General features: G+C 40.0%; 1 protein-coding gene across 19 annotated transcripts in view; it reads left to right on the top strand.

Moving 5' to 3' along the window:
• The first annotated feature begins 1,397 nt into the window (after positions 1-1,397).
• epb41l2 (erythrocyte membrane protein band 4.1 like 2) overlaps positions 1,398-27,144 on the top strand; it is a 188,328-nt gene continuing 162,581 nt past the window's right edge. For 13 of the 19 annotated variants that reach the window (XM_048530489.2, XM_048530488.2, XM_048530487.2 and 10 more), the window contains exon 1: positions 1,399-1,587. The gene's annotated coding sequence lies outside the window, so the exon portion shown is untranslated. Of the gene's footprint in view, positions 1,588-27,144 lie in introns of all 19 variants that reach the window. The other 6 variants (XM_048530477.2, XM_048530479.2, XM_048530478.2 and 3 more) reach the window with 1 other exon arrangement.

Raw genomic sequence — 27,144 nt, 5'->3', positions numbered from 1 at the left:
GATTACAAACTCGGAATTGAACTAATGAAACGTGTAAATGAATTGTTGCTGGCTATCGAGCATGCTTTTCAAAAAAAGTTGTATTTATTTTCACTGGAAAGGCCTTTGTGACATGACAAGCCAGTCTGCTATTTTGCTCCATTGCCCTTGGGTATTAGAGACTTGGCTGTCAACACGAATTAGCAGTCAAGCGTTCAATTACAAATTATTGTTATAGTTCACAGTAGAATTTTTGTTTGTTAAATATAAACGACAAAATTACTGTTCAATTCAGCTGTTAATGAGAAGATTTAGGGAAAATATGACTTGCTAATTTCGCACCGACGGTAATTGGGTGCTAGTATTACCGTAGTTGTCGAAATTATGTTTTTATTTTTTAAAATATATTCATTGCACAATAACAACAATTTACTCGAATTATATACTTGCAAGATGCAGTAGGAATCACTGGCCACAAAAGATGACTATGTTAGATGAAACTGCAGTCAAAAAGTCACGAATAGCAGTGAAATAACACAGAGACAATAGGAACTGCAGATGCTGGAGAATCTGAGACAACACAGTGAGAAGCTGGATGAACACAGCAGCATCAGAGGAGCAGGAAAGCTTGACGTTTCGGGTCGGGAACCATCTGAAGAAGGGTCCCGACTCGAAACGTCAAACTTGCCTGCTCCTTTGATGCTGCTTCGCCTCTTCGTGAAATAACACAACCCAGCGACTTAAAATACATTCCGAATTTAGAGACGTTTAGAAATGAACCGCGGAAGGTGAGAGGAGGAAGATTTAAAACGGACCCGAGTGCCAACTATATGACTCTTAAGTGTAAACTCAGAATTTATTGCCGCGAGTTTCAACTAATTAATTACATCATCCTAAATTGACGCCCATATGCTATAACGTGGTTTGGTTTTGACAGATTTGGATTGCCAATTAAAACGCTTCCCGATCAGACTGTCACTTCTTTAGCTTCCTCCCCGGCACCGTATAAAATGAAGAGCTTTCCGCCCCCGCCCATAGTATCTCACACTGTCGCGGAATCGATGATTGACACAAAACTGAACCATTCGCAAAGCAGTGATCCACAGTGATGGTCGTCGCACACGGATTCCAGCCAATAACTTGCGCCTCTTGCAGCTTTGGGGCAAACGGTGATTGTTAAAGACCGAGAGAGAGGAAGTGATTGGCTTCAGATGGGGTGACACCAGCAAGCTGCTTCGCCCCGCCCCCATCAGGGGCGGACGTCCGCCACGCGGCCCTGCCTTCCTCGGGGCGATTGACAGCCGCCTCTCGTCCGCGCCCCCTTTGGAGGGATGCCCGCGGCCTGGACCTGGCCCCGCCCCCTCCGGAGGAACGACGCCCCTGGATAGGCCCCGCCCCCTTAGGAATGATGCCCGCAGCTCGGCCACGCCCCCCTCAGCCGCCGTGGAACCTCAGTCAGTTTAGCGCGCGTTCCAGTGAAATTTCAAGTGTGAAGTGTGAGTGCGCGCGCGGTGTGTTTACCGCTGTCGGCACCGAGGGTGCGAGTGATCTCCCCCCGGACGAACGGGGAATATTACACGGTAACAGCGGGAGGGAGAGTCCGAGCAGGTAACCGCTGTTAGCAGGCGCCTCATGCCGATATTGAGTACGGGTTGTCGGTTCTGGGACTATCGTACCGGCCGATGGGCGGGGGAGGGAGAGAAGGGGGAGCCCCCTTTACTCCTGCTGTCTGTCTCTCCCTCCCCACCAGCGCTGGCGCCATTTTGAGAGGAGAATCCTGATTTTTACTAATTTTTTTGTGGTTTTAATATTTTGTTACACTTTCCTCCTCCTTGCAACGTGTCATTAATGATGCCTTGTCTGGAATTGCTAGATAGTACAAGAGCGGAAAGAAATCCCCCTCAAGGTTGAGTGCCCGCCACCCAATTCCTCCATCTGATTTGTGTTTGCAGCAGGGATAGTGAGTTTCTTTTTAGTTGTTTTTCTTTCTGAGCGAATCTCTCTATTCCCTTTGCCACTGGCTGTGTAACGGTGTCTTGACAGCAGCGGCGTGTAAAGCATCCAGTCATTCCGCTTTTAAAGACCCGCGGCTAATATTCGCCTCGCCCACATTATCACGCAGAGATTTGTAGAACTTCATTTTTTTAAAACCCCCGTACAAAACAGACTTCATTTTATTGGGGACTTTTTGAATGAAGTTATTTCTCTGTCGTGCTTTTAAATTCCGCGATTACTGGTCAGACGCTTGCAACAGCTTACTTTGCAGTTTTACTGAAACTGAGGTTTTGTTTGCACAAGCCAAAAGATCGAAAATCCCTTTTTGACGGATAGTTAAGGTTTGATTGCTGCCATTAGGGAGAATGAGTGCAATGTGGTTTTGAAAATTGTGGATCCGATCTCTCGTTTTGCAGTCACTTGACTCGCGCGAATGTCATTTCGCTGTTCCCGAGCTGTGCTGCATGTCCATCAGTTTACATGCAGTTATTTAGCTCACGCAGCTGTTGCTTTAAGGTTTTGGGTTAGTCGTTCCATTATTGTACTGACCTAAGGAACCGCATTCATTTCTGTTTTGACACTTCTTTAAAAATGCTGAACCCACATTTTCTACCGTGAAGTTTTGCCACATTTCGCTTGCATTCTGCAGTACGCATCTGTTGTTAAAGCAGCTCACATTTTGATTTCAAGTGCAGTTTTGTCTATAAGATATGTGATTAATAAAAGATGCATTCGGCACAAGGTTATAACTTGTCTAAGTTTAGGAGTGCATAATTTGTGACTTTTTGCTACAAAAGTGATGCAAGAGTTTTTGTCGCTACTGCAGGGGTGTATAATATTCAGATCTATTTAGAGAGCCAATGTCCTGCCCCTTTTGCTTTTTCTTTCTCCGTTGGTTGCTCTTTAACAATCTCAACTTTTACTTCTGTAGAGGTCAACACAACGGTCATTTCACAATGGAAGTGAATGAAAAAGTTAGAAGATAGGGCACAAGGTTTGGTAACTTTTGAAGACTCTAGGAGTTGGAGAAAGATAAGGGCTTCGAAGAATTTCATAATGCAGATTTATGGCAGCAGAAAGTTCAAAAACTGATGTTGAAATTGAAGGCTTCGAGAATGGGAGCAAATAGTGCCCAGAAGCAATGATTAAGCAGATGGAGTATGGAGGGACCTGTGATTGAGAATACTTAAATGGCTCACTGAAGGAGTGGGCATGGAGAGAAGAACAACCACCTCTGGGTTTATTGGTAAGAGGCAATTGGTTGGGTTTCTCATTTGTCAGCCATTGTACCCTAAGCCCCCTACAGTGTTGTAAAGTTCTCATATATTCTAAATATGTGAAAAGGAGAATTGTGTAGGGAGTTGAGGAGAGTCAATTATGAATTGTTTCGTACAGGGATCAGCATGGACATGATAGACTGAAAAGCTTTCTGTATTGTAAAATTTCTATATATGTATTGCAAGTCATACAGTTTGTGTTGGGTAGACATTTGTGTGCAATTGAGCTTGAAATTTATGGCTGAGGAGGTGCCAGAAATAGTTTTTGCTACTGAATAGGGCATTGAAACTCAATCCTCAATCCTCAATGCCAAACGGCTCCATAGCATTTTTTGGGCTTTATTGGAACTGCCCAGAAGACCAAGGACAGATTTGGAGTGGGACATAGAATTTGCGGAATGCATTGGGGTGCTTGGAGTTAACTTTTGCTCACAGAAAGGAGGCATTCAGCAAAATGTTCACTTAATCTGCCTGTTATGACTGGGATGGGAGGAATGTGCTGGTTGTCAAGCTATGTTAGTGGTACCATAAGTATAAATGTGTTGGTTCCCTTTGGTACTCCTATCCAGAGTAAGAGACTTTCACCAGGTTTCTTTAATGAATTCAAAACTAGCCTGTTTAAGATACCACAAAACTAATTTCTTAAAACAAGTGGCAAAACTTGTTAACCTCAAGGCAATATTCTGGAGCTAGAACTATATATATCCCTTTCAATCCCAAAACACAAACACTCGACAGCACAACAAAGACTGCTGAGCAAAAGGAAAAAAACATTTATTGGCCTGGGGTCTGAAAATCAAAGGATGGAAATTAATGAATCCTTCTATTCCACTGGATTTTTGTGGACTGTGGAAATCTTGTAGCTGACAGCCATAGGCTAATGGAAGGTCTTCTTAAACAAAAAGCTACAATTTGGATGAAAAGCAAGCTGGTTTTGAGTGTTTGGAAGGTGGCCATAGGTTAGCTTCTCAGAGTTTACAAGGCAGTCAAATATTAAGATGTGGAAACGTTATTGAGTTCCCAATTATTTCAAGAGAGAGACTTGCAGCTCTGCAACAAGCTTTGGAAGTTTTCTTCCTTTTGACCCTGTACATGTTTGAAACAGAAACTAAACCCAAAAATAATTGCTGGACAACTGTTAGCTCAGGTGCCCATTGCCTGTTCCAAAGCTGGGTTTTGCAGAAAATAAGGGGTATTAACCCTATCTCTTAGCTTCTTAAAAGCTTTACATGGCTGTTTCTTCTGAAGTCATTTTGACTTTCTGGAAGCAGCAGGTGACCTAAAGCCACTTTAAGATGACCATATTTCTTAAAAAGGCAGGGGTTCCCCACTCTCTTGGTTTGTTTTTGAAAAATAGCCCCATTTCATCAAAGTGCCCAGGCAGTTCATTATCTTCCAGTTGTTTACATCATCCGTAGCTGTCGACATGTTGTCCCAATGTGTGTCTCTGATGCAGTGACATAACCATGTAAATCATAAGCTTTCTGAAAAGTGAATGGGGTGGGAGATCAGTGGTAAGGTATTGAATATCCTGAAACAAGATGGGGTAACGAAAATTCTGCTTAATAGCATAGCATGGAATCCTTGACTGAGGAATCAGTAAATTACCAATGATCATGTGCAATGATGAGTGGCAAGTAACATTTGTGCTGCACAAGTGCCAGGCAGTGATTATCTCCAACAAGAGAGAATCAAACTTTTGCCCCTTGACATTTAAAGGAATTTCCCTCCTTCAACATTGAGGGGTCACCATTGACCAGATAATGAACTGGACTGGTGGAATAAACATAATGAAGCAGGTTAGAAGCTAGTAATACTGCAGCAAGCAACTCAGCAAAGCCTTTTTGCTATCTAAAAGGCACACGTCAGATGTGTGATGTACATGCCCCACTTGCTTGGATGAGTGAAGTTCCAACACTAGTCAAGAGGTTTGACACTATTGAGGATAAAACAGCCTGCTGATTGGCACCATATCTACTCCCTCCACCCATACAGTTGAGGCAGTGTGCACCATCTACAAGGTACATTGTAAAAATTCAGCAAGGATGCTTAGACGTTGCCTTCTAAACCCATGATTGGTACCATTTAGAAGGACAAGAATAGCAGATACATGGGAAAACCACCATCAGCAAATTCCCCTCTAAGCCAGTCGCAAAAATCCAAGAACTTTCTCCCTAAAAGCATTGTGTGTCTACAACACCAAATGGCTTGCAGTGTTTCAAGAAAGCAGTTCACTTACTATCTTCTTGAGGGGAATTAGGGATGGGTAATAAATGCTGGCCAAGCCAGCAATGTCAACTTCCTCGAATGAATTGAGCATATGAGACAGGAACATGCGTAAGCCACTTGTCCGTTTCAAGCCTGTTCTACCATGTTACAAGATGATGGCTGATCTGACTTTAACCTCAACGCGACATTGCTGCATACCCAACATAATCGTTCATCCTCTTAGCCCAAAAGAATCTGCTTTCAAAATATTTAAGGATTCTGCATCCATTGCTTTTTGAGGAAGGGAATTCTAAAGGCACTTGATCCTCTAAGAGAAGAAGATGATTTCTATCGCTCTTATATGGGCAGTCACCTTTGTCACAAAAATTAAAAATCGCTGGAAGAGCTCAGCAGGTCTGACAGCATCTGTGAAGAGAAATCAGTCTTTATGTTTTGGGTCTGGTGACCCTTCCTCAGAACCACCTTTGTCCCCAAGTTCTAGATCCTTCCAGTATAGGAAACCGCCTTTCCATATGACTAATCAAATCCCCTCAGGATCTTATCCTTCAATTCAGTCACTTTTTTGACTCTTCTAAACTACAGAGGATACAGGCCTAGCCTTTCCTCATAAAACAGTCTGCTTATGTTTAGTTTGTAAAACCCTGTCTGAACTACTTCCAACTTATTAACATCCTTCTGTAATTATCCAAGATGACACTACAGCCAGAGTTTGTCACTGTCCATTTCTTTTCCTTTTCATTCTGTCATTTTCTTTCTTGTCCGTTCTTTCTTCTTGGCCTTGGACTCCCTGCTTTAGTGTGGGCCTGGACTCTCGGCCTGATGTGACAGCCCCTCAGTCCAGCTGGTGGTCTTTTGGCCTGGCATGCCTCAGCATGGAACTCTAGTCTTGAGGTGATTCCAGAGTGGTCTCCTGACCTTGAACCGTGGTGGCTCAGTGGCTAACACTGCTGCCAGCACCAGGGACGTGGATTCAGTATCTGCCTCTGGCAACTGTCTGTGTGGAGTTTGCACGTTCTGCTTGTGTCTGCGTGGGTTTCCTCCAGGTGTCCGGTGTCCGGTTTCCTCCCACTGTCCAAAAATGTGCAAGTTGGGTGGGTTGGCCATGCTAAATTGCCCATAAGTGTCAGGGATGTGTAGGTTAGGTTGATTAGTCATGGGAAAAATGCTAGGTTACGAAGGATAGGGTACAGGAAGTGAGTCTGGGTGGGATGTTCCTTGGAGAGTTGGTGTGGACTTGTTGGGCTGACTGTTTCCACAGTGTAGGGATTCTATGATTTGAGTACAAGTGACAGTAAAGCTAATTCAATTCAATTTAAGTACGGTCTCCAGTACTGTACATAGTACGTTAGATGCTGTCCTGCCAGTGCCTTGTACAACTGAAGCATAACCTCCCTACACTCGTATTGATTTCCTCTTGCCATAAATGGTAACATTCTATTAGCGTTCGCAATTTACCTTCCGTGCCAGCAGATTAACCTTTGTGATTTGTGTGCTAGGACATCCTGATTTCTCTGCATCTCGGAGCTTAGTATCCACTCTCAATTTCGATGATGTGTTTTTAGTTCTTTCTGCTAAAATGGATAATTTCACATTTTTCCACATTATAGTCCATTTGCAAGATTTTTGTTCGTTCCTTTCTATCTCCTCTGGCTACTTATGTCCTCTTCACAAATCATTTTCCGACCTATCTTTGTGTCATCAGCCAATTTATCAACCATACCTTTGATCCCTTCATCCAAATCCCTCATTTAGATTGTAGAGAGTTGAGGCCCCAGTGCTGACCCCTGTGACATACTGTCCGCTGAAAATGACTGTCTTATTCTACTCTTTGCTTCTTGTTGGTCAGGCAATCTTCTATTCATGCCAATGGGTTACCCCTGCACCATGAGCTTTTATTTTCCACGGTAACGTTTGATCTGACCCCTTATTAAATGGCTTCTGGGAATCTAAATGCAATACACCCAGTTTTGTTTATATACAGCATGTTACTTCAAGAATTCCAATAAGAGTTAAACATGATTTTACTTTGAAAAATGGTGGATCTGCCTGATACCTTGAATTTATTCAAGTGCTTTGTTATAATCTCTTCAATAATCGCTTCTAATGTTTTCCTTCTGACAGATTTTAAACTAGCAGGCCTGTAATTTCCTGAATAATGACATTACATCAGCTTATTTTCAATATGAAGGAACCTTCTTTGAATCCAATGTGTTTTGGAAAATTTGAACTAATTCCTAAACTATTTCACCAGTGACTTAAGACCCTAGGAAGAAATTCATCAGGACCTGGGGACTTGTCAACTTGCAGATTCAACAGTTTCTTCATACTGCTTCTTTGGTAATTATAATTTTCATGATTTCCTCCCTCTCTTTTCAATTCCTGATTTACAGCTATTTCTGGGATGCCAATTGTCTTTTCAGTGAAGACCAATGCAAAATATCTGTTCAGTTTGTCTGCCATCAGTTTATCCTTCATTACTAATTCCCAGACTCAGTTTCTGAAGGACAAACACTTGCCTTGTTAAATCTTCAAATATCTAGAACTGTTTGCTTATTTTGGCTAAAATTCTCTGGTACTCTAAATCTCCACTCATTCATCTTATGGTAATTTTTTGCTTTTATATTAAGGTTCTGTTTCATCTTTTAACCTGCCACTTGTCTTAACATAGTTAAATGTCTTTTCTGAGTTTGATATGATCTTTTCACTTTTTTCGTTAATCACAAATGACGAGTTGTTCCCTTAGAATTTTTCTTATTTATTGGGATGCATCTATTCTATGCTTTTTGCACTATTTCTTTTAAGTGTTTGCTACTGCATCTCTATTGACCTATTCCTTAACTTAAATTGCCAGTTCATCTTAGCTAATTCTGCTTTCATGACTTGATAATTGCCTTTTCTTAAATTCAAAATAATAATCTTAGACCCACACTTCTGTCCCTTTAAATTGAATGTAAAATTCAACCACATTATGTTTACTCCTACCCAGGGGCACTTTCATGGAGGTCAGTTGTTAATCCTGCTTCATTGGTCAAAACCAGGTCTAGGAGAGTCTGCTATCTGGTTGGTGTCATAATGTGCTTGTCGAAGAAATTGTCCAGAAAACAATTGGCGTGTTTTCATCAAGATTACTTTTATCCAACTGATTTTTCCAGTTTATATCTAGGTTAAAACCCTCCCATCATAATTGTTGCGTTTTTGCTTTTGATACTTTTGGCAATCTTTCAATATTTCTGCCTAGATACCATGCACTACTATGTGGTTAGTGTAAGGGGCAGCACACCGGTCATACAAGGAACCTCTTGCCTAATTCATCTCTATCCAGGCTGTTTCTAGATCTTGATTTTTTTTTAATTATACCTTCCTCTTTGTACTAATAGCTTTAATTAGCAGCCAATCCTCTGCCCTTTTCTAGCTTTCTGTCAAAAAAGATTGTCATGCTTCCTGCTTTTGAAGCAAATGTTATCAGTGGAAAGTGCTTCCATTCTGGAAAAAGGAGTGTTTAGAAATAAACAACTTGAAGGTATGGCAAGGGTGGAAATTTTGAGGCACCCTTGAAATTCCCTAGACCATGGTGGAAGCAGGAGATAACACTGACAGAGTTAATCAGAGTAATGGAAGGTGAATGCACGGAGTAAGAATAGAAAGAAAAATGTTCTAACAGCACAATGTAAAGGTAGGTATTACTTGGAAACAAACAGGTTGGTGCATTTTAAAATTACATGTACATTAAAATGATCTTACTCCTTGCAGCAATATTTTTGAGTTTTTTTTCCCTAGAGGACCACCTTCTGCTCGTTGAAAGAAATTTCCTCCGTTAATCTTGTCATGAATATCCAGTGGGGACCTTGCATTTGTGTTAATTAAAGGGGTCAGATCTAAATAGGTTACTTGCTGCTTCGACTGGGCAGGTCTGACAGCATCCATGGAGAGAAAACCGCTGACAATTTGAGTCCAGTGACCCTTTTTAAGAGCCAGCAGCAGCTAGGGAAAGGTGGTGTGTTCAAGGGTTGCTGTGGTTGAGGTCACCCTGTCTGTGTTTCGTCTGTGTTTCAGTGTAGAGGAGACCCTATTTTGAGCAGCGAAATGGAGGTACCTGTTGATCCTAGATGGATTTGAAACATTAAGGCTGAAACTTCAGGTGGAATTCACGTGGACCAAGTCTGAGCTGGAAGCGGTCATTGAGGAATGAGAATTGGTTATATTCGCTGCTCACCATGCAGTCTTCTCTGGGAGATAAAGCTTTGCGAAACACCTACATTCTGCCCATTAAAATAATCCTGAACTTCCAGTTGGCTGTTGCATTAACACCACTGTATTCCCATACAGTGTTTCTGTCTGAAACCTGCTGCAGTGAAGCTCAGTACAAGCTAGAGAGTCTATCACTTAGGTACCTGACAGCATTTAGGACTCAGCCTTAGGCAGTTTCTGAGAATGACCCGTTTTAAATTGCCCAACCCACAATCCCAGATCTTGTCATGAAACGGGTTGCTTTCATCACAGCCAAATCATTTTCACCTACTTAGTCCCCATTGTCACCTATCTAACTTCTCCTCTTCAGTTTTGCATGAACAATCCCTTTGTTTGCCTACCCTTTTTTTCTGTCACTCTGGGCTCTGTCCTCATCTATCTGCCCACTGCCTATCCCCACCAGCCCCTGACAAATTACTACCTTTCCCTAGCAGGCCCTACTTCTGAAGAAGGGTCACCTGGATTTGAAACATTTACTGTTTTCTGTCCCCAGATGCTGCCAATCTGCAATTTCTTTTTTGTTTGTTTCAGATCTCCCAGTATCTCTTTGATTTATTATACTTCCTGATTTGCCCTTTTAGGCTTCTAGTTATGTCCTAGGTCAGTCTTTTGCAAAGATTTTCTATTGCATGAATGAATTCTTTCTTTGGGAACAACTTTGTTCCACATACTGAACTATTTTTCTCTGCCTTGAAAACAGTCGCGGTGAACTGGTCAGCGTGTCTTTATGCATGTAGAGTGAGACCTGGGGAAGCTGCTAATAATATTAGAGAAAGGTGCTGCTCAGGAAGCATTAATTACCCTGAATTTCAGCAATCCTTCTCATATTCAACCTCTGACTCAATGTATACACAGCCTATGCTTCAAGAATGAAATTCACTTGCCCCAGCTCAGCTAGAGTCCCGACACTGAGTGTGAATAGTGATCCCTATGTATGTCAATATCACTACATTTCTTATCTTTTACTCCAGGAGTTGTTCTAGATTGCCAATTTCATCTGTTGCAATGTCTTCCTTTAGCTGCATCAGAAAGATATATACAAAGAGGAACATGTACATCATCCCAACTAATGAGAATAAGAGCACATACAAAACAAAAACAGAAGTCGGTCAGTTGGCTCCTTAAACCTAATTTCTCTACGTTTGAATTCCACATGGCCATCTACTCTGGATAACTGTTGCTCCCGTCAGACTTTGCTTTCATTGTAGACTTTCCCTGGGTCCACAGTGTCCAAACAGTGCCTTGGTGATCCTCATCACCAGCCTGGTGTGTTTGTCAGTATTAAAGAATACTATTCAGTGATTTCAAGACCAGAAGCTACATGTGAAACAAATGAGTGGGACAGGATGGTGTTCTTTGTTTTGTGCAAAAACCCAATACAGGTGCGGGCTGGAATTTCATGATCTGATTCTTTGTGCGCAAGCTTATTGGCAGGCTGCCCAATGTTCCTGTTGTTCTAGTGTATACCTATTAGCAGTTTTTGGTATGACGTCATAAACCCTCTGACGTCAATGTTGCCAGTTGCCATGACGCACTGTCTCCAGCTCACGATGACCAACACCTTGCCTTCCAAAACAGCACTTAGTCTATCACTTAGGTACCTGACAGCATTTAGGACTCAGCCTTAAGCTTGTCTTGGACTCTTGCATGCTGTGTGTAACTTTCTTCTGCAAGAAGATGGGAGTGTTTAGTAACAATCTTGGGAGTTGTTTTTTGAATAGATTGTCATAATGGAGGTGTGTGGAAGATGTGAGGTTGGGTAGGAGAGAGATTGAGGATTAGCAGCTGGATGATTGTTAGAAACTGATAAAGAAGTTATTGAAAATCATATGACTGTATGTGTGAGTTAACAGTAATTGAGATGAGAGATGTATTAACAACTGAGAACATGACTTTTTTTTTCCCTGAAATTAAAGCCAGATTGTCTGAGCTAAGTTCTCAGCAATGAGTTCCTCAATACATCAGCCAATGGGAAGAGATGATTGCCTGAACATAAAAAGACAATCAAGATCTCATGTCTTTGTGTACTTTCTGAACCACAGTTTTTGTAGTTTCTGGACCTCTCAGCCATTTTTTTAATCTCCAAATTTACTCTGATGTTTGCCCGAATGTAAATGTCATCCTTATTACCTGGCTTTCAAATATCATCAGAAAAACCTGGTACTATTTTATGCATAGCCAAAGCCCTGTTGCAATCAACTGAACATTTTGTTTTACCCCATCATTAAATCACCCATGTTTTCCAATTGTTTAATTTACATGGAAAGGGCAATGCAAGCCATCAAAGTTGAGGGGAATATAAGCAGGGAATTCAGAATCTCCTCCGTTCAGGGGACTGACTCCAAGCTGCCTGATCAGCCACAGACTGTACTGTGCACAAGTTAAAAAAGGGTGACTTAGTGATGGGATATTCACCTTTATGTAGTTATTTCACCATTGAATTCCCTTGAAACTCCTCCAATCCACTTTCTCAACACAGTTATTGATGACTAATGATAAAGACTGTTTGCGTTACTGAATCATAGGGTTATAGAGAATTGTTACGTTTGGGGAGGAGGCTGTGCATTTGACCTGTAATGTTTGTGTCAGTTCTTGCTGAGGATAAGTCAGGTGTTGCACCTGCCACCATTATCTTGTGATGTTGCAAATTCTTTCCCCTCGGGTGCTTACCCAATTTCCTTTAGAAAGTCACAATTCTGTTTCTTTGCAACACATTGAACATTGCATTCTTGATTCCATCTTTATTAAATAGAAGAAAAATCACATTTTTGCCAATAGTTCTTTGCCATTCACTTTACATTGGTGTTCTGATTTTCAAACTTTTTGCTGACTAGAATAGATTGCTCCTTATTACAAACACCTAATCAAGTCCAAATTGATCTCAGAAGAACAACTCTAGCTACTACCACGTAACTATCCCTCATCCATGATCTGTTCTACAGAGTCCCAAAAACCTTTATGACCTTCCCAATATGTGGTGCCTTGAATTGGATGCACTACTTGAGGCTGAACCAGTCTTTTGAAAAAGTTTGTACGTCATGTCTCCACTTATAAAGCTTCATATGTAGTTGGTGTTTTCTTCTCTTCTTTCAACTCTCTCTGCCCCCTTTTGATTTTATATATACATGCACCAGTGTTTCTGTGCTTTGGAATTGCAGCATTTATCTTTATAATACCAGTCCACGTTATTCCTACCAAAATGAGTTGCATCTTTGCATGAAATTTGTTCTGCTACATGACTGCCAATTCCATCATTCTTGTCTAGGCCTTCTTAAAATTTGTCCCTATTCTCCTTTCAGTTGACTTTGCTTCCAAGTTTTGTTTGCAACTTTTGACATTGTGCAGTGCACACCTATTTTGTGAACTCCTTAGTTCAGTCTTCAGTAGACTATCCAGCTTTCTGGACTTGTAGAGTGTTTTTAGAATATTCAATCTTTAGTCTGTAAATTATATGAATAAGTTTCCTGAAAGTTATTAAAAGCAGCTTCCATAAAGTTATACACCCTTGACCTTGCATGCCATCTCATCAGCATTCACATGTAGAGGATCATCAGCCGCCATTTCTGCCACCTCCAGTGAGATGTCACCACCAGAGACACGTTCTTCTTCACCACCCCCCCCCCCACCCGCTTCAGCCATTTGTCAGACCTGCTGAGCTTTTTGAGCAACTTCTGATTTGCAGAATACGCAGTTCTTAAGGTTTTTATTAAGTTATACACCGTTTATGGGATGACAAAACTATTGAATCCTGGAACCTAGATTTGATAAGACTCCAATGATGAATTAGCAGAGGTACCAGTGAAGCATCAAGTATGTTGAATTCACTGTATCTGTGTGCTTTATCTAGTGATAAATTCTTCAGAGATAAACTGTACTAATTCCAAGCAAGACAACTTAAATGTGCTGCAATCAGAAAATTATCCAATACTTATTTTTTCTTGTCCTTGCTCCTTTTGGCCTGTCTTTTGGTATACAGTGTGCCATTTAAAACATGCAGCTCTTTTGAAGTTAAGATTTTGGCAATCTTCTCTACTTGTCACTCATTTAGATAAATTAATCCAGAGGATTAGGCAGGGTGGACATGGTGATGGCTAGCACAAGGGGACATAGCTTTAAATTGAGGGGTGATAGATATAGGACAGATGTCAGAGGTAGCTTCTTTACTGAGAGAGTAGTAAGGGCATGGAGTGCCCTGCCTGCAACAGAAGTAGTCTCGCCAACTTTAAGGGCATTTAAGTGGTCATTGGATAAACATATGGATGATAATGGAATAGTGTAGGTTAGATGGGCTTCAGATTGGTTTCACAGGTCGGCGCAACATTGAGGGCTGAAGGGCCTGTCATGTTCTATGTTCTGTAATGTTAACAAATTACTTGCAATATGATGGCTCTCCTTTTGAGTTGTCTGCAACCTTTACGTGTGACTATACCTTCCAATCCAATCTAATGGTTGACCTATTAGATGGGGCTGTTTTCATTCTTGTTCTGTTCTTATTTATCTATTTGTAACTTAGAGTATCACTTGCAATGGCTTTTCTTCCCACTCCCGCACCACTAACTTTTGGTTCCCCACACTTTGTATTTATCCATTCTGTGGTTTTGAGTGGCGTGAGCTTTTGGGTGTTACTGATAAGCTGCAGCAAGCTATATTATTCTTTTATACATTGTCTTTGAGGTTGACTTGGTTGCCAAGACAGATTTTTCATTGCTCCGGAGAAGGACAAGGTGAGCTGCCACTTGTATGATGTAGCTATAGCCACAGTGGTGTCGGAAGGACAGTTCCAGGACGAGGATCCAGAAACCATGAATTAATGGCAATATGTTTCCAAGTCAAGATGGCATTGGTTTGGAGGGGAACTTGCAGATGGCAGTATTCCTGTGCATCTGCTAGATGGTAGGAATTGCACATTTTTAGGTACTAAAGGACACTTGGGATTTCCTATTTTGCACCAGGATGAAGAGATTGAATGCTTAAATAAGTGATTAGACTTGGCTGCTTGTAATGGATAATGTAGCATTCCTTCTATGTAACTTGTGCTGCATTGATTTAGGCAAATAGAGGGTGTTCCATCATCCTCCTGACTTGTGCTTTATAGATGGTGGACATGCTCTGGATAGCCTGGAAATGAGTTACCTACAGCAAAATTCTCAGCCTCTGTCCTACTCTTGCAGCCAAAGTATTTACATTTTGGTCTGCTTCAGTGTTTGGTCACATTGTAACATCCAGGATGACAATGGTGGTGATTTAGTGATGGTTATGTCATTTTATGCCAAAGGGAGATGTTTAGTTTTCTCTCATTGGAGATGGCCATTGCCTGGCACTTTGTGTGACATGAATGTTATTTCCTCCTCATCAGCCCAAGCTTAATTCATTTCCTGATCTGCATTTAATATCTGAGGAGTAAGGAATCCATGCTCGCCTGTTACTGCACAACTTTTTAAGTGATCTAACTGCTTGTCTGACATCTAATACTGGAAGAGCAGAAACTTCTTCTAGTGTAACGTTGGGAAGATTGAAGCCATTGTTTCAATTTCTGTTTTAAACTCCATTCTGGAGCAGGTTCTATGCCTCTATCTGGCAATTTTCTGAGACTAGACCAGGATGTTTGCAACTTTGTTGTCATGCTTAACTGTGAGCTGGGCTTCTTCGTGAAAAGCACAGTTTCCACGTCCAGAATATTGTCTAACCTTGTTCCCATCTCGGACTGAGTATTCCAGTGCACCCTTAACTGGTCTGTGTAAATATGAGGCCGCCCAAAACCTTACTGCTTTCTAATTTACTCCATGTCCGCCTTGCCTATTGTTCCTGTGCTTTTTGACGTACAAATGTACCAAAGGGTTTTGGGGAGGGCCTCGTGTAGGATTGGAGCAAGGAATGTTCTACGAACCCCACAAAGAAACAGGCATAACTGGGGTCCATGTAGGTACCCATGACCACATCCTTGATGTGACGGAAGTGAGAGGAGTTGAAGCTCACCCATTTTCTCCTACTCTTTGCTCTTACGGTCACTTATTCAGCTTTTTCTCTCTCCTGGTCTGCTACTCACCACCCCTGACTCCCACCACATGTCCCATCGTCTTATTAGGTACCCCCTTTGTATTGCACTCTCTCATGGCTTCATTGTCACCTATCCATTCACCTTGCCCTGACCCAAATTAGCATAAATGCATTTTCCTAGTTGCTAACAGCATTTAAGAGTTACCAGGCACTGCTGCCAGATCAGTTTAGTTTCTCCTGTAATTTCTGCTTTTGTTTCAGTTCTCTAGCATTTGCAAATTTTTGTTTTGCTTCAGAAAGTCATTGGTTTTGTTTCTGCCCTTTGTACCACCTAGAGGTAACTTGCATAGAATAGTCTACCTTTGGACAATGACAGTTAAATGCATAGGAATGGTTTGTTATACTTTGCTCTCTGAATTGCCAGAGGAAGTGGTGGATGCAAATACATTAACAGGTACAGTTTAAAAGACATTTGGATAAGTACATGAATAGCAAGGGTTTGGAGTGAAATGTACCAAATGCAAGCAGGTGAGACTAGTTTAGTCTGGGAACCTGGATGGTGTGGACTAGTTGAACTGACAGTTCTGTTTTTGTATGACTCTATCTAATTTAATGTGGCTCAGTCATGATTTGTTTCTTTTTTAAAAAAGCAAAGATGCTATGGGATGGTTTATTACGTTGAAGGGATCATCTAGTTATAGTTTCTTTGGGTTGAAAGGACATAACAACATAGATGACTGTTCATTGTAGCTTTGTGACATTTTCCTGTAGCAAGTGTCTCTGTTACAGTCTTGTTTTTGTTTCATTTATATTAGAGTTATAGTTAAATGTTTTAAGCTTCTCAGTTCAATGAGTTGTTTCCTACACTTTCTCTGACTTTCATGTTTATGTATTTTACATATCCAACATGTCCAAAAATATTGTTGGTATATTTCAGTTTCCAAAGAGTTGTATTTGCACTCTGTTAACTCTTTAGCTCTTCACCAATGCACCAGACCTGCTGAGATTCTTCAGCCATTGTTTTTTTTAATCTCAGACTGTCAGTAATGGCAGTATTTTGCTATCTTCATATTTCAGTAATATTGTTTAGGAATAATTGTTGTCTGAGTGTTAGTGATCGTATAGTTTACTCAATCTAGAATGAATGTTGAATAAGTGCCTCTAATTCAACCAAATGCAATTTATGTAAGTTGTAAACATAAAAGAAAACATCAGGGACTGGAGCAAACATGCTGTGTTGTTCAAACAGGCTTGGTGGTCTGTTACATCGTGTCTCTGGTAGAATGTCAGCTGTGGCTTAGTTGGCTCTGAATTGCAAGGTTCCAAGTTCAAATCCTACTCCAGGGCTTCACCATAAGGATTAGATGTGTGCTGAGCAAATGCTTCACTGGTAAAAATGCTGACTTTTGGATGAGAGATTTCTGAAGTCCTGTCCAGTGTTTGTTCCACTTTTTCCGAGGGTGGAGGTAGGTCTTACGAGGGGGCATAGTTTTGAAGTGAGGGGAGGTGGATATAGGGTATCAGATGTAAGTTCTTTACTAAGGGCGTGGAATGCATTGCTAGAGGGTAGTGAAGTCTGCCTCAGGGCATTTAAGCAGCTATTAGAAAGGCATATGGATGATAGTATAAGGTAGGGGTAGAGGTGAGATAGATCTTAGGTTTAGGGTAAAAGTTTGGCACAACATTGTGGGCCGAAAGGACTGAACTGAGCTGTACAGTTCTATGTTCTAACTGTTTAAAAAAAGAGATTGCTGCTGCTGCTTATGGGAGTGCTGTGCGGGTATTGTCTGTGCTTTGTGTGTAAGTGCTTTTGAGGTGTAGTCACTTAATTAGCTGTAAGTATGCTTTGGGGTATAAAAACAGCTCTCAATAGGTACATCTGTACATTTGGTGTAGTTAATCTCAACTTTTTAAATGTAGGCAATGTAAAGACTTGGAGGATGGCTATAGACTTATGAACCAAACAGTGCACGTTCACCTGCAAAGGAAACTAGTGCAAAGTATGCTTTGTAACCACCAAAGCTAGATGTGTCTTGAAAAGCAGGAAGCATGCCAAATTCAAAGGTGAATATGTAATAGCTAGTTGTTCTCTCAGAGCAATGATTCTCTTATTGGCTATCTTTCAAAGTTATTTAGCTACTACTTAAACTGAGTCTTAAAAATGGAGTTGTAAATTTGTTTGGAATGTGTCATTTGTCAGTGGGTCCCAGTTAACAACCTGAGCCATCTCCTGGTAAAATGTTAAAACAAAGTTGTAAAAGTTTGCCATTCAGAATAAATTCCTGAATTTAATGTAACAGAGTACAACACCTTAAACTATTGAAAGTATTGCACATATCTTTTGAGGTTGGAATTCCTTCCAAAATCCATTCTATTTTTCTGCAATTTTGTAACAGACATGCATTCAATGAATTGAGTTGAAAATACTTTGCATGTGTTATACTATATTGCAACAAACGTGGAGGCATGTTTGGAGTTACAAAATGATATTTTTCCATAGTTTTGATAAATCACTGTTTAATGTTTGATAACGCTGAAAATAGATGAAACGTACAGTTGTCTTTAACAGCTGCAAAGAGGAAGCCTCCATAATTTTTGCAAGTGTGATGTAATGTTGCTCTATTTATCAATAAATTGACTCGGTTATCAAATTGATGTCTGTGTAGTCTTGCTTATTTTAATGATGCATTGTCCGTTTCATTTCTGTCATTAAACTGGGCTATGGCTTTGCCAGAGTGAAATCACCTTCTACGTGAAGCTGTTGTTTTAGCAATCAGCATTTTATTCCCTTTATTTGAGGTAATGGTGAGTGATAATGTGATCTATTGACTCAGTCTTAGAGTATTGTTCTTGGACATGGATTTGAAACCCATCAGGGTAGATGGTGAAACTTTAATTCAGTAACAAACTGGAAAAACTAGTCAGTGGCAAGCTTTGGCTAAATAACCTGACTGTTGATTGAAGATTTTTTAAAAACATCATCTGGTTTGCTAATATCTTGTCTGGCCTACATGTGACTGCAGACCCACAACTATGTAGTTGAGTCTTAAGTACGCATTGAATGACAGTCATTGCTAGCCAATGCAGCACTGCCTACATCACATGAACAATAATTTTAAGAAATAAATTGATAATGCATCCACCAATGTTACCATATTTTTAAAGTGCTAATGCTGTTAGTTTCTGTTCCTGCTGTGGTTGTCTGCAGGAGACCATGTCACACTTCAGTATTGAACAGCTGTGTTGAAGCATATGTACAGAATATGGCATGAAAGAGTTGCATTTTTGCGTACAATGTACATCATATTCAACAACTTCCCACACATTCTATTTGTGACTAATGTACTTGATTGTCCCATTGAAAGTATAAACTGGCCATTGTGTTATTAGGGCTATTTGTCACACCCATTCAACTATATTTATGAAGTTCTGGAAAATGTACACTCTCAAACAGTGTGGAAAATCATCTTCAAACCAAATATGAGGTCAGGTGGCCCCTTCTGTTCTGCCAAGTTATGTGAAACCACAGAAGATTAGAAGCCAATTTGCTTGTCTGGAAAGAACATTAGAAGGCAAGCACAATTTTTTTGTTTTGGACATATACTTTGACACTTTCTCAATTAAAACAAGCCTTGCCTATGCATTTAACTGTCATTGTCCAAAAGTGGACTGTTCGTTGATACAAAGGGCAGAAACAAAGCCCATGACTTTCTGCAGCAAAATAAAACAAAAACCTGCAGATGCTGGAGATCTGAAACAAAAGCAGAACATGCTGGAGAAACTTGGCCAATTTGGCAACATCTGTGGCAGGAAAGCAAAGTTAGCATTTTGGGTCAGGTGACTCTTAACTACCAGCAGCTAGGAAAATGTTTATTCAGAATTTGGGTTGGGGAAAAGTGCATGGATAGGTGAAGATTGAGCCTAGAGAGAGAGAGATACAAAAAGGGGAGCTAAACAAGATGGTGGGGTGGGAGTTGGGGGGTGGTGGATAGCAGGCCAGGAGAGAGAAGCTGAATGACAGTAAGAGCAAAGAGTAGGAGAAAATGGGTGAGCTTCAACTCCTGTCACTTCCTTCAAAGATGTGGTCATGGGTGCCTGCACGGATCCCAGTTATGCTTGTTTCTTTGTGGGTTACATAGAACATTCCTAGTTCGATTCTTTTGCGGTGTCTCTCCCCAAAAGTCTCCAGTGCATTGACGTTATTTGTGCTGCTTTTCCCTCTCGTTCAGAACCAGAAAGAATTCAGTTTCCTTTCTAATTTCCATCCTGCTGTCAACTTCACCTGGTCCATCTGCAACTTCACCCATCCCTTTCTCAACATGCCTGCTTCCATTTCTGGGGATAGACAGGTGACTGATTATACAATGCAAACACACCAACTCCCCTGGTAACTTGACAATACATCCTTACACCCTGCTTTCTGTAAGGGGTCCATCCAAGTTTTCTTGTCTTCTGTCACATCTGTTCTGATGATGCCGCATTCTCAATCTTGTGCTGTCATGCTCTCAGAATAAATTAATGTCTATCATAAAACGAAGGGTGTTAGTTTATTTTGAAATTAATTGATTGTTCCTTTTTTTTGCAGCATACCTCTCATTCTCACTTCCCCTGCATCCTTTCCAACTTTCTTGGGCATCATGTCAACACAAGGCAAGAAGCCTTGTCCTTGCTCTGAGATTCCCAGCCTAACCGCCATAAACTAAAAGTTGGGCTATTTACCTGTGAGCTGTCACTGATATGTTTGCACATGAGACATTGTGATGTCAGCAGTGCATGCATGGATGTACCCCAAAGCCTGTTCCAGACATTTAACATCACCAGCTCTGTATGTGTCTGTGCAGAGGGTGGGTGGCTGTTTCGGCATTTGGAATAAGAACTTCTAAACTCTAAATAACTGTAGTAGTTGGTTCTTAATGGGTTTGCGGATGTCTTGCCCACAAAATGTAATTGCATAGAATGGATGTGTGAAGAGTGCCACTTAAATACAAAGATACACAAACAGATGAAACTCATAAGTCAATGCTTGTCCACAGCTAATTCATTGGGAGCCATTTGAGTAGACAGTGGAAAACGTATATTATGGCCATCTGACAGAAATCAAGTTCTCTTAAGGAAAATACATTTAACATACCTTTTAAGAGCAAAAAGTCAGTGAGTGTACAGATCCACAATAGCAAACAAAGGACATTACCTAAATTCTGTGAGCAGACAGAGTTGGGGTGAGCCTTTAACAAGGCCACATTTTTGCTACGTTAGTTCAACTGTGTGAAGCCTGAACCACAGTGATACAAAAGGAAATTATCAGGCTTTTATCTCAATGGAATGAGGTATCAAAAAATAATTTTTTGTTTCCTTGAAAGCCAAGAGCATGCTACCTCTTTTTGCAGCTATTTCTCCTGTGTGTGCCTGTCAATCCATGTATGTAGGTGTTGTGAAATAAATGCTTATTTGAAAAAAAAAACCTGACTGGCTGTTTTTGAGGGTCTCCATACTCAAGGAGTTAAAACACAGTTTCTTTAAAAAACATCAACTTCTGGTAAGTCAGGAGCTGGATAAAGGGATCATACCATGTCTCCCTTGTTCATTATTAGGCTGAAGAATGAAGTAGTAAGAAATTTGGTATAAATTATAAAAAGTGTTTCTAAATTAATTTCAGATGAGAAATGAAGGTGTGATAATATACCAAATATACTTAAGAAAGAATTGACCTGGAATATAAGTCCATTCCTTTTGGACCAAAAAGTCCAAATGCTTCATGTTTGTCACTTGTGCTTCTGAAATCAAGTGGGACCTGGTACATGCCTACTCATTCAAAGGCACCAATTCAACCCCTCATTGGTGTGTACAGCACCATGTACTGTCAAAGTTAGCACTTCATTGTGTGCTGCAAAGGGGAGGTGATGGCCTAGTGGTATTATCACTGGGCTGCTAATCTGGGGACATATGTTCAAATCCTGCCAAGGCATATGGTAAAATTTGAACTCGATCAAGAATTTAGAATTAAAAGTCTATTGATGACCGTGGAACTGTTGTTAATTGTCACAAAAATTCATCTGGTTCAGTAATGCCCTTTAGGGAAGGGACTGTGCCATTGTGGTCTGACCTGCATGTGATTCCAGACCCACAGCAATGTGGTTGGCTCTTAACTGCCCTTTGGCAATGAGGAATGGCCAATAAATGCTGCCTGACCAGATACTGGTGGGTTTGAGCGGTATGAATATTAACATCCTTTAATTGTGCTGTGTGCTCCAGTAAGGAAAAGCTGAATAGATGAGGGCTATTTTCCCTGGAGCGTGGGAGGCTAAGTGGGTGACCTTATAAAGGTTTATAAAATCATGTCTAGGATGGATAGGGTGAATAGACAAGGTCTTTTCCCTGGGGCAGGGGAAATGCAAAACTAGAGAGCATAGGTTTAAGGTGAGGGGGAAAGATTTAAAAGGCCTAAAGGTCAACGTTTATGTGCAGAGGGTGGTGCATGTGTTGAATGAGCTGCCGGAGGAAGTGGTGGAGGCTGGTACCATCATAACATCTTAAAAGGCATTGGGGTGGGTATATGATTAGTAAGGGTTTAGAGGGATATTGGGCAAATGCTGGAAAATGGGACTAGATGAATTTAGGATATCTGATCGACATGGATGAGTTGGATGAAGAGTTTGTTTCTGTGCTGTACAGCTCTATGACTCTACGATGCCCACGTCCCATGAATGAATTAAAAAATAAATTCTCACCAATCCCACCCTTCTGGTATGATAATATATAAAAATAAGGAACAGCAGGTACACAACCCACTTCTGTCTTGAAGTGGTTGAGATTACAGTGCAGTATTGCAAAATCTCAAGATATCAGAGAAGGCTGTTCTAGGTCAGATCTTTTAAAAGAAAACTTTCTAAAGTTTAGACAAATGCTTAAATGTACAAACAGAGGAAAGCTTAGTGTTATGATAGCTTGGAAATGAAGTTGCAAAATATGTCACTGAAAATTATCAGAATGATGTCTCTGTTTCTTATGTCATAGCCCTGAAAACAGACTTCGAAAAAAGGGCACCAATTTTATACTGCACAAGAAAAGGATGCTGATTGGCTCCATCACGAACATAGTGATGCTGCAGGAGTATTAACTGTTAATTTTAATTCTTAGACCAGGCAGGTCGATTCTGCTTGAGAATAATCTGAACCTTTGCTCTGAAACAAGCAAGAAAATTCTGCATTGCAGGTTTCAAGTCAGCCCTTGAATGTGTACCAGGCTTATGAGAGATAATTTTGTATTATAACAGAATATCAGGATTTCACCATATCTCTTCACAGCATCTCTGGATCACAAATAAAAATTCAGTAATAAAAGTACTTTTTGATTCCTTTTGCGTTAGTTTTAAGCACGTATTTGCTAGGATATTCTCCAATATTGCATTTCTGATGAGCTTTCGTACTGCCATAAGTGGGTAGTGAAATTATGGGAAAGGGTTGGTTTTAATTCCTCAATTATTTGTAGAAGTTGAACTCTTAAACTTATGGTTAAAAGTGTGGGCTCAGAGCTCTGCTTTCCATGAGTTACAGTAATTACATCTTCCATAACCTGATACTGTGAAATATATGTGTATATATATATTTGTCTGCTGAATAAAGTTGCACTGTGTTGCTTTAAATATATATGTTACACATTACTATATGTTATAACATATTTCTCATGTTCACAAAATATCGATTTACTCATTTAACGGACAAGTTCCTTTCATTTACCGTAAAGCTAGTTTTTTTTGTACTTGATTGATTTGTGTCACTCAAAGCTCAAACAAGCTATTCTAGTGTTCTTATAAATCATTGGACCATTTAGTCCATTTTAGGTTTAGTAATGTGCAATGGCCATAATGGAATTTATTTTTCTCCTCCCTTATTTCTTCTGACTTCTTGACCAGTAAATGACTGGACCTTCATGATGAGTGTAGTGAATTAGAATTTTCCCCTTAACCTTTGTTTCTCATAATTTTTATGTAGCAAATTGTTGGAAATGCAAACAGCTTGTGTGGTGACATTAATCAGGCATTTGCGAGCTTTTGAGTTATTAGCCCAATTGCCTGTCTCAGCTAGTTAAATGTATGCATAGTGAAAAGAATATAGCAAGTGACAAAAGGAAATAATGTGAATTTGAGTCAAATTAAATATGAAGGAGAAGATGAGGTGGAAAGAGTGGCTTAAGAGAAAATAAACAAATAAAAATTGCTTCTTGCCCATCGCTAAGGAAGCCAGATTCCTTGACTTTCTATGATTGCCCATAGGCAGGAAATTATAGAACAAGACCTATTCCTTTTTAACAGAAACAGAATGCATACAGGTATTATTGTACCTTTGGGAAATTGTTTTTTTGTCATTTAATACTGTCAACCCAATCCCCCATTAGCATCACTACCTAACAATACACATTAAAAATAAATACAGGCTTTACAAAATCCGAATGTGTAATATAATTAGCCTATATGATTGGTCTCAGAGGCTTTAGAAGAAACCAGTAATTAACCTAATCCTTACTTCAGCACTCTTTATGTAATGAATGTCACCATGTTGAAAGAAGAAAGTTCTAAATTCCAACCTCACCCTGTCTGTGTGACTGGTGGTGTCGAAGGTACTATAGATTAATGATCAGTTACCAGTTGATGCTATCCGGCAGATCAACTAAAAAATAAAACAGATTGTGTATATCAACAAAAGCTCTAAATATCTTTAATGTTGTGTAATCAACTCAAGCATCACAAAGCTGGTATCAAACATGCTAAAGAAGCATGACAACGTAACAAAATTATATTGGCATCCCAGTAGCCAAATGGTGTTGGCTCTTCCAGTGTTTTCCTATTGTGTAAAACTGGACAACTGTGTACATGACCCTGTACCACTGTTAATGCTGTTGTTGTTGGCAATCGATAACATTTATATCCAGTTTCACATGCCATCATGTTATATCTTTGCTTCATTTGCTTCCTGATAGTTGAACTTCTATTTACAGCAGAATTATCTTACCTTTATTTCTCTTCTTTTGGTATTTTTGACATTTCTTTCTCTGCTACTGTATTTCAATTGGAATTTTTCAAATAACCAACAAATGTTGCTTGGTAGGACACAATTTCTCCATTGGTACAAGGAGATAAGATGTCTCATCTTTTTATTTTGCACTCATGAGGACTATGACAAAAGAAACAGACTTGGGAAAAAAAGGGTACTAATTTATACTGCATGAGGAGAGGATGCTGATCGGTTGGCCCATTATTGATGTGGCGATGCAGCAGGAGCAGTTAACTGTCAATTTTATTTCGTAGATCAGACAGGTAAATTCTGATTGGCGAGTAATAACGAGTGTGTCAGAATTTGACAATGCTCATGACTTTTTTTGTATCAAAATGGTGCAATATATGTAGAAATTTGTTTTGTCTGTGCATTGTAATAATATGCTAGCTTCTAGCTTGCACAAATGCATCACTCTGCAAGCCTGACAGGTGACCTTAAATTGGATTCTGGTGTACCTCTTAGCACAGTCCAGATTATTTAATAACTGATTCCAATAAAATCTCATCTCATGGTGAATACACTTTTCTGAGACTTGCAAGCATTGCCTTGAGTATGGTCAATATGCCATCTGTTGTGAATGGTGATCTGAATGGGTTGTTTGATATAGTTTGCCAGTTATTGGGACATATTGTCTCCATGCCCAGTAACATGCTGTTACTGAAACTTGTTGTCTCATTTGTGTGCTGAATAGAGGCCTATTTGGCTAGTTGGCTGCATCATGTTAGTGTGGAAAGTCTTTGTGGATTTACACATTGTAGCAGTGTGTGACAGCTACCTTCTCCTCTTGTACATAGTTTTGAGTCACTTTTTCCTTCCACAGAGAATTATTTAACAGAATTGTCACAGTACAGAATGATGTCACTTGGCCCCTTGTGCCTGCGCCAGTTCTATTTACAAATGCCAATCTAGCTTTTTCTTCAAAACCCTGCACATCATTTTCTTTCAAATAATCATAATTGCTGGGTAATCTGAGGTAACTGGGCACCAGTCATGGCCAAAAGTAGTGGACATGGGCCTTTCATGAGTTTTTGCAGTATGTAAAGAATGTTAATTCAATTAGGTTATCTGTGATCACACAGACAAATTTGATGTTTTCGATCTTAGCATCGAGTTTCCATGATAAGTGCAAGATTTGGGCCCTATTCATAGGGTTTGCCAATAAAATTGATCTTGTAGTACATGGAACAAATGGAATTCCAATGCATACAATGAAAGTAGGCTTCCTCTATTCTCAATTCTCTATCCATGTTGATGCATTACCTTCAACATCATAGGGTCTCAATTATGACTTAACCTACTATGAAGTACCTTGTCAAAAACTTTCTGGAAGTCCAAATACAACATATAAACTGGTTCTCCACTGTCCACACTGGGAGACACTTCATCAAAAAATTCTTACAGTCAGACATGATTTCCCTTTTGTGAAGCATGCTGGCCCTGCTTGATTGGAATGCTATGTTCCAAATGAGCTGCTTTCACTTCCTTAGTAGTGAATTCCAATATTTTTTCCAATAGATATTGACTCACCAGTTACCCACATTGTGCCCCTCTATCTTTTTGAATAGGAGTGTCACATTGACAGTTTGAAAATCCTGCAGTATTTCTCCAAAATCCAAGCATATTTGGAAAATAACACCAACCAATGCAACTGTTATCTCTAGCTACTTCTTTTAGGTTCCTCAGATGCAAGGCATTAAGCCAGAGGATTTAACTGTCTTTTAGCCCCATTAATTTGTCTAATACAACTATTCAAGTAATGATACTTAATTCCTCCCCATATTCTTTAGTAGTAATGAAATTTTCACAGTATCTTCCACCATCTAGACAGATGCAAGATAGCTGTTTAGCTCTTCTTGTATTTCCTTGATTCCCATTGTTAACTTCCCAGATTAATTTTCTCAGGGACACGTGCTCTCTTTGACTTCTCGCTTCCATTTTATATGTTAAGATAACCTGTTATTGTCAGTGTTTATACAGGTAGTTCTGCTATACATCATGTTTCGTTAACGCGAATTGGCTGTAATGCAATTAATGGATAGTGAACGCTGTTTGGATAACAAACTTTCTGCTATACAGGTATAGCGATTTCTCTAGAGCGTGATTTTTTTTTAATGGCGTGATTTTCTATGGCATGAGGTCACACAAGAATGCAACTATTGCGTTACAGAAGAACTGTCTGTATTCCTTACTAGGTTCCCCTAATATCTTTTTAGTCCTACTTTGGATTTTGAATTTGTACCAGTTTTCTGAGCTATCACAGACTTTTGGTTCCTCATTTGCTTTTTCTTTCAACTTAATATTCTCCTTAACTTCCTGGATTAGCTGTGGTTGGCTTATCTCTCTAAGGATCTTTCCTCCTTACTGAA

This window comes from Stegostoma tigrinum, chromosome 4 (assembly GCF_030684315.1).
Source record: "Stegostoma tigrinum isolate sSteTig4 chromosome 4, sSteTig4.hap1, whole genome shotgun sequence".
Classification (NCBI taxonomy): Eukaryota; Metazoa; Chordata; class Chondrichthyes; order Orectolobiformes; family Stegostomatidae; genus Stegostoma; species Stegostoma tigrinum.
Note: the sequence above shows the minus strand (reverse complement) of the source record. Positions and strands in the feature narration are given on the sequence as shown.